Raw genomic sequence first — 7,391 nt, forward strand, 5'->3', positions numbered from 1 at the left:
ATCTATCTGCCTTCATCCTCACATAGTGTCCTCTGTGTATGTCTCTATATCCAAATTTTGTATTTTTAGGACACCAGTTATGTTGGATTAGAGCCCATCCTAATGCCATAACTAATTACATCTGCAACAATCCTATTTCCAAACAAAGTCATTTTCTCAGGTACTATGAGTTACGACTGCAAGATACGAATTTTGGGTACCCACAATTCAACCTATAATACCCTTGAAAAATAAATCACACAATAAATGATAGTTATTATTTTCACACATGTTCAGATAATTAAAAAAGACTGAATTTATAGTTCTTTATAAAAAGAATATATCAATTGTATTAAGAAAATGAACTAATCCAAAAAAGAATAATTTGCCCTCTTAGTTCTATGACATTGATAATTAAAAATATATGATGCCTGCTGAAGGAATACAGTTTTAAAAAATAAGTTAAATTGGCTCTAGAAGTAGCTATTGATAAGTTGAAGGAAATAGAGAAATTCTAACTGAGGAAAATATCTATAGATCTTGAGACTAGGTTGGCTCGTTCTCAATCAGTGAGTTCACAGATTTATAATTTTTCTTGTGAGGATAATCTAAGTTTGAAAGTCTTCAGGAGCATAGCCTGAAGAATACTGATTGAAAAGCTCATGAAGGGAAGGTATGAATTTCCCCACGCAAGAAAAAACACCAAAGGGAAGGGAATAGGAGTAATGCAATAGGAGTTCATGGGAGGACTATGTTCCTTGTAAGGGGATTCTAGTGTTATGTTACTAACTGATTATGGTGATTTCCAGCAGGAATTCTATTTTCCCCCATATCAAAAGAAAACAAATCAAATGCAACATGACTAAATCCAGTCCTATTATATTTTGTTCAAAACTAATTTTCTTTTTGACTTTCACGTTTTAACAGCCTAAGAAATCCCAAGGTGCAAGAGCTTAGAAGTGGTTTTATTCTCTTAGTATTTGGAAGTCCCATGCTTTCGCCAATTATACCTTTTGCATCTCAGCTTTCCTATTCCTTTTAAATACAAACTGAATTCATTTTCATTACCATACTAATGTATGTTTGAATAATATGACTACTGTTTATTCTGCCTTTAGTTTATTCCCACTTCCAATCAAATTTTTATTGCTCCCATGTTACTTTCAAAATGTAAATTCTGATTTTGCTTCGTCTGCATATGGAAAAATGGAATAAATTACCATTACCCATTTATACCACAAAACTTAATTTGCTATTTATTGTCTACAATACATTGGTAATTTACTAGTTGCAGTCTTTACCCTCTTGGCCTCTACAGATTTTATATGTGATTTTGGATCTCCTATTATCAAGGTGTGAATGCTTCTTCATCTTTACACTTGCTTTGTCAAATAGAGTGTTCTGAAAGCAACAATTTGCCAATTCCAAATCCAGGCTTCAGGAGATGTTGTGTTTTTTTTTTTCTATATCCTAATACCATCATATGAATAAGCCTACTAGGTGCTGACGCATCTGGCCCAGTCATATCCATTGCCCCAGTCAACAGCTGACCTAGCACTAAACGTGAGTGTGGCCATCCTGAATCAGTCAGCCCCAACCATAATATTAATCACTGATGCATGAGTGAGTCCAACTGAGGCCAGGGAATTCTAGCCCATATCATAAGATAATAACTTATATATAATAATAAAGATGTTGTTTAAACCCCTGAGTTTTGGGGTAATTGCATCCAAATTAGTTATGCATAAATAACTTAATGATACAAAGCCCTTTGGGATCTGAACTCAGCATAACATTTTAATACTCCCTAACACTTAGAGTGCTTTCCCATCTCAGTAACAGTTGTTGAATTTCCATCCTTCCAGGCCAACTGCCAGAAATGCTGCTGGATTACCAGAGCTGTTGTCTGAACATGAGATTTGCTCTTAGATCCTGACTGATAATGAATGTTGTTTTTCATTGAGTCCTGCAATATATTTTGCTAATATTCTTTGTAATCCAATGTATCTACATTGATCTCTTTTTATCTCAGGTAACCTAAACATATCCATTTCAAAGAAGCTAACAATAATTTTGCAGCTTTAACAGGCTAGGTGAATAGCACAAGTCCTACTAGATTAAAGATAAATATGTTAAATATCTAGGGGATTAATAAAGTAAATGCAAAGATCCTCCTACATTCCCTCAGATACACCTCAAAAAACATTTTGGTAGAATTCCCATGAGGATAAGGATCAAACGAAAGTCACAACTGATTTTCAGAAATATAACACAGTAAAATCAAAAGACAACAAATCAAGATCTCTTTCTTCTATGACATACATTCACAAATATTGACTCACTACAACACAATGTGTTAATTATTTGTCACTGTGTAACTATGTTTCTAATGTTTGGATTTTTGCCTTTGTAAACTGTTGATCTAAGAGAACATTAAGTCTGGCCTGGCCTGAGTATATCAGTTGGGTATAGCATCATCCCTATATGCCTAGGTTGTGGGTTCAATTTCCAGTCAAGTTACATATAAAAGCCAACAAGCAAATGTACAAATATGTGGAACAACAAAAATGGATCGTTCTCTTTCTCTCAAATTGATAGCTTAAAAAAATTAAAAGAGAACGTTTGGTCTAAAATAATTTGATTTTCAGCAATTTATTAAGAATAAAGGTGCCTTTTGTAACACAATTTAAGATATGAAATAAATCAATAAATAAATATGGAATATGGAGCAACAGCTGGGAAGCAAATTTAATAATAAAAATTTTAAATATTAAAGTATAATAGATTTTTTAATGGAAGAGTTACATTACATTTTGATGGAGTTTTGATGTTGACACTAAATTTATACTTTTAGAGGAGAGGTTTTTTTTTAAAGATTTTATTTATTTATTTTCAGAGTGGGAAGGGAGGGAGATAGAGAGAGAGAAACATCAATGTGCGGTTGCTGGGAGTTACAGCCTGCAACCCAGGCATGCACCCTGGCTGGGAATCGAACCTGCGACACTTTGGTTCACAGCCTGCGCTCAATCCACTGAGCTACGCCAGCCAGGAGAGGAGAGATATTTTTTAATGAACATGAAATAATCATTATATTCATGACACTTGGTATCTTGATTATAAGTTGATAAGAAATATAATGGCCACTGGTACATTTATGAGAATCTGGAAGAGTGGATATTGTACAGACTTGAGGAACTCATGAAATGTCAACACTCAGGTGTGAATTTTTCAATGCCTTTATGTATTTATGACATAATTTATTAACATTTTATTCATTAACCAAGGTTGATATAAATAATTTTTTAAACTTGATTTATTCTTATGGAATTTTTACACTAATGTTTTTGGCTTGTATTGTAGACTAATGTGACATGTGAGATATATTTCTTCATTTATACAACAAGTAATTTTTGAGCATGAAATATGAGTCAGACAGTGTACTAAGCTTAAATATTTCATCCCTCTTGGAGCTTAAATTCCAAAAGAAAGAGACAAACAATAAATCAGTAAACAAACAAACCATATATATATATATATATATATATATATATATAGTGAGAAATTGATAAAGAAATGACAAAAAGTAGGATATAGGAAATATAAGGAAATATGAAGTAGTACTAATCTGGGAGGGGCTAGAAACAGCCTTCAGATACGTAAGGGAAGGAGGCTCCAGGAAGAGCAAATTCAGTCTCATAATATATGACAAAGAAGGCTGGCATAAGAAGAAAAGTGGTAGGAGATGACATAAGAGACATGAGAATGTGGCGTAGGAAGTCACTTAATTGTTTGATCAGAGAGATATATAATTTTTTATAGCCAATCATCTGTGTTCTGTGTGATAAGACTGAAGAAGGAATACCACTCTGTGGTTATCACAATGATGCAGACAACAGCTAATTGCAGCTTAGATCTGTGATAAAGTAGTAGTTGATGTGTTGACAAATGGTTGACAAATGGTTGACAAGTGAGTGTATTTTTAAGTTAGAAGCAACAAGATTTGATAATGGGTGGAATGGTAGTCATGAACTATGCAGTGGAGTCAAAAATAACTCCACACTTTTTTGTCCAGAACTGCTGGAAGGATAGATTGGCATTTATAGTTTGGGGAAGGCGGTAGGGTTTTGCTGTTGGATATGTTAAGTTTGAGATGCTTATTATAAATCCAAAGGGCAATGCCAAATACAGAGGTAGGTATATTTAACTGATTTTCAGAGGAGAGATCCAGGCTATACATATATTCAATATAGAGAGAGTTTTGAAAGTCATGAAACTGGTTTAGGATCTCCCTGCAATGAGTATGGTCAGAGTAGAGAGGAGTTCCTATGAGTCAGCATTGATTCACAGCAAAGTTTAGAGGTTGAGGAGATGAAAGGCAGACGAACAGTACACACAGAAGGCTGAGGTGGCACAATCGGTGCAGTAAGAGCGGACCAAAACACGGATATGGCATAGAAGCTAAATGGGATAACAAAAAAGTTGCCTCGGAAAGAATAATTAACAACTTTGACACTAACCTAACAGTTGTATGTATCTTGTAAATTCCCTAAAGCTCTTTCTCGTGCAGCTACTTTGGTTTTGTTTTACACTTTCTTGTTACAAAATAAATTCTTGCTAACTGTAGAAGTCTTGGGAAATAAGGAAGGAGGGGAAGGAGAAAGAAGGGCATCTACTGTTAACTGAGGTATATTCATTGCAGTTCATTTTAAATATACTTTTTTATATAATTGAAATAAAAATCTGCAATTTTGTAATTAATTTAAATTTTGTTTTAATTCAGTACTATATCTTAAGAATTTTAGGACATCATTTTAATAATGCTTATAATTTCATAATAAGATGATATTAATATTTTTACTGATTTAACTATTTCTATACCATTATTTTATATTTAACTCTTTCCTATTATAAACACAGAAATACTTTTGGTAGTTATATGTACTTTTCCCCCCACATGTATGATTATTTTTTTAAATAGTTTCCAGTAATTTTTTAAAAATCTTGAACTAGAACATTTTTTTTCCAGAAGAGAAGGAGAGAAACATCAATGTATGGTTCCCTCTCACACCTCCCATGCTGGGTACCCTGCCTGCAACCAGGATATGTGTCCTGACTGGAAATGAAACCAGCAGCCCTCCGGTTTGCAGGCCAGCACTCAATCCACTGAGCCACACCAGCCAGGGCTGAACTAGAACTTCTGAGTAAAAGAATATAAACATGCCTAAGGCTCCTGAGATATTACCAGGTTGTTTTAAAGAAAGTCTTGCTCATTCACATTCTCATCAGCTTTGTAAGAAAATACCAGTTATACTTTCCAGAACATAGCTACTTTAAAAATATATAAATTCTTACAAATATTGATAGTTTAAAAATATTTCCTTCTTATATATTTAAATCTTTGATTTTAAGTGAGTTTGATTTTTTTTTCAAAAAATGCCAGTCATTTTTACTTCTGGCTTATGTGTATGTAATTTTTCTCTGCCTGCTTATTGTCCATGATTTCTATTGGAGTTTTAATTTTTAAAAAACATAATTTTGACTTCTTTATATTTTAATAATATAACTCCTTTATTATATGTATTATAAATATTTCCCTAATTTGTTATTTAGATTTTTCCACTCTGTTTATTTTTATATATATTTGTATATGTTATTCTTGATTCTTCATATGGTTTTATTTTAATTTTGTAGAAATGTTTAGATAGTCAAAGCTGTCTTCTCCCTTCTCTAAAGATAAAACAAATCCTCCCTAGTAATTTGATTAAAGAAAAAACAACAACAACCCTGCTTTGCCTTGGCCAGTGTGGCTCAGTTGGTTGGAAAGTTGTCCCATAAACCAAAGGATCATGGGTTTGATTCCTGACCAATACACATATCTATGCTGCAGGTTTCATCCCCAGTTGGGACACATATGAGTAAGCAACCAGTCAATGTCTCTCTCTCTCACTGATGTGTGTGTGTGTGTCTCTCTCCCCCTTCTCCACACCCCGCCACCCTTCCCTTTCCCTCTGAAAGCAGTGAAAAGATGTCCTTGGGTGAGGATAAAAAAACAAACAAAAAATACCCTGTTGTGTTTTATTTTACAATCAGCAGTTTACCTGGCATTCATTTTGTTGCATGCTGTGACATGAAAACAAGTTACTTTCTAAAAAATACTTATATCTTTGTGGATAAATGTTTCCAAGTTTGTGAGTGGATAATGAGGAGAGGGTTTGCTGGTCACATGGTAACTCTATTCTTAATTTTTCGAGGAGTTTACATACTGTTTTCCATAGTGGCTGTACCAGGTCACATTCCCACCAGCGGCAAGAGCACAGATGGATCTTGAGAACATCATGCTAAGTGAAATAATCAGAAAAAGTTAAGAACCTTATGGTGTCACTCACATGTAGGTTATAAAACTGAAAGCAACAAATAAACAAATAAGACAAACAAAATCTCATAGACACAGAAAACAAACAGCATGGCAGTTACTGGAGGGAAGGAGGGTGGATGTAGTAAAGGATAAAGAGGGTCAAATATACAGTGAGGGAAAATTTGACTTCAGGTGGTGGACACACAATGCAATATACAGACAGTGTATCATAGAAATGTGCACTTGAAACCAATCTAATCTCATTAACCATTGCCACCTTAATAAAGTTAACTAAATAATAAAAATATACTTAAACATTAGTTTCAAAATTATTTATGGAAAAATATACATCTTAGACCAAAACTGTTTCCATTTAATTGTGGTCTTGCCAATTGCTACTCATTCTTAACCCAATAGCAGGACTAGTTTAATTATTTTAGTGTTAAAGTATGTTCATATCTCATAAGACTAGTCTTCCACATTACTCTTTAACACCCTGGGATTTGAAATCACATAGACTTTTACAAGATAAATGATTTTAGAATTTTATTCTTTTAGCTAAATATATATATTTCTTCCCATGTCAATATAAGTGAGATTTTTTGGAAATTATCTTAAATTTGGCAAGAAATGATAGAAGATGTGAATCATATTTTAAATTATTCAAGTTCTTTTTTTGTTTGCAGTAAGGTTTGTGATTTTATTCACATGTTCCCACCCATTTCCTTTTATGGCTATTTGGTGGCAGTTTATTTGAGGGCAGATGCTATAATTTGGCTATTTAAAAATTATACATTATACATTCCTGGTTATTGCTGAAATACATATCACTTATTTTATTTAATTTTGCATTTTTATTTTACTTTACCAGGAATGGTACTATTCTGAGATTAGGCCCAACAGGTCTGAATATTTACATAATTAGTAGTCAAGGCAAAATGCTATTTTCATATCGCCAGTACTTTCTTCCCCCATGGCTTTAAAAGCTTTAAAGAGAGACGATAACCTTGTTTCTGAGGCATATTCTCCCTTCTTAAGAGTGCCCATACTAGCAAGC

Source organism: Phyllostomus discolor, chromosome 2 (assembly GCF_004126475.2).
Source record: "Phyllostomus discolor isolate MPI-MPIP mPhyDis1 chromosome 2, mPhyDis1.pri.v3, whole genome shotgun sequence".
Taxonomy (NCBI): domain Eukaryota; kingdom Metazoa; phylum Chordata; class Mammalia; order Chiroptera; family Phyllostomidae; genus Phyllostomus; species Phyllostomus discolor.